This window comes from Pongo abelii, chromosome 10 (assembly GCF_028885655.2).
Source record: "Pongo abelii isolate AG06213 chromosome 10, NHGRI_mPonAbe1-v2.0_pri, whole genome shotgun sequence".
Lineage (NCBI taxonomy): Eukaryota > Metazoa > Chordata > Mammalia > Primates > Hominidae > Pongo > Pongo abelii.
The window spans coordinates 111,972,564-111,973,885 of NC_071995.2; positions in this window are offsets into that span (position 1 = coordinate 111,972,564).

Consider the following 1,322-nt stretch of genomic DNA (forward strand, 5'->3'; position numbering starts at 1 on the left):
CACTACCCCCAGCTAATCTTATTATTTTTTGTAGAGATGGGGTCTCTACAAAATGTTACACAGGCTGCTCTGGAACTCCTGGGCTCAAACAAGCCTCCCACCTTGGCCTCCCAGAGTGCTGAGATTACAGGCATCAGCCACCGCACCTGGCCCTAGTTCTGTTTTTTAAAACATGCTCTAACAAAATCCTTAGGAGTTTTTTAAGCAATGTAGGATTATAAGGAACTATAGGTTTTTGAAACAGCATTGCTCTACATTAAGAAAATACATTTCTTTGAATGGAAAATAAATTATTTAAAATGGAAAATAAAATGACCAGAAGCAGGGAGGACAAGATGCTAGTGTTTGTTGTTTTGAATTGAAGAACCCAAGGGTACTTTTTATATTACTCTGGGTACTTTTCCCTGGTACCACCCACCCCCCACAGGGCTGTCTTAGGGACTAATTTAGATACTATAGAGTGCTGAGCATAGCATCCAACCCAAAGTAAAGCCCAAACTATTGGCCAGGTGTGGTGGCTCACGTCTGTAATCCCAGCACTTTGGGAGGCCAAGGCAGGTGGCTCACTTGAGGTCAGGATTTCAAGACCAGCCTGGCCAACATGGTGAAAGCCCATCTCTAATAAAAATACAAAAATTAGCCAGGCATGGTGGAGTTCACCTGTAATCCCAGCTACTCGGGATGCTGAGGCATGAGAATTGCTTGAACCTGGGAGGCAGAGGTTGCAGTGAGCCGAGATCGAGCCTCTGCACTCCAGCCTGGGTGACAGAGCGAAACTCCATGTCAAATAAATAAGTAAATAGATAAATAAATGCCCAAACTATCTCAGCTTCTCCCATCTCCCCATCCCCCAAGTCCAGACCATCCCTTCTAAGCTGGTCTCCACTAGGAGGTCCTGATGGTCTCCCTTTCTCTCCCTAACCAGGCTGGGGGCTCCCTGAGAAACAGCCAGAGGAGCCCCATCACCAGGACAGGGAGTGGCGCCTCAAAGGGCTGGGAGTGAATGACTCCACCCAGGGCCTGGCTAGCAGTGCATGCCCAGTAATTATTCTTTCGAGCCATTAACTGAGTACACACAAGCATGGCCCAGATAGTGAGGCTATCCCACCCAGCCAGGAAGAGGCTTGGCCAAACATGGGGCACTAAGAGAGGCAATTTCTTGGCCAAGGGAGCCCCATCCTCTCCATTGCACCCCCGATTTGATGGGGTGTTACAGGCCTCTCCAGGAGGGGCAGAGGTGCTCCTTTCCTCGCAGCCCCCTCCCTCTCCCTCCAGGCGGCAGCCAGGCGATGGAATGTTGTGTGGTAGGTTGCCAGGCAACC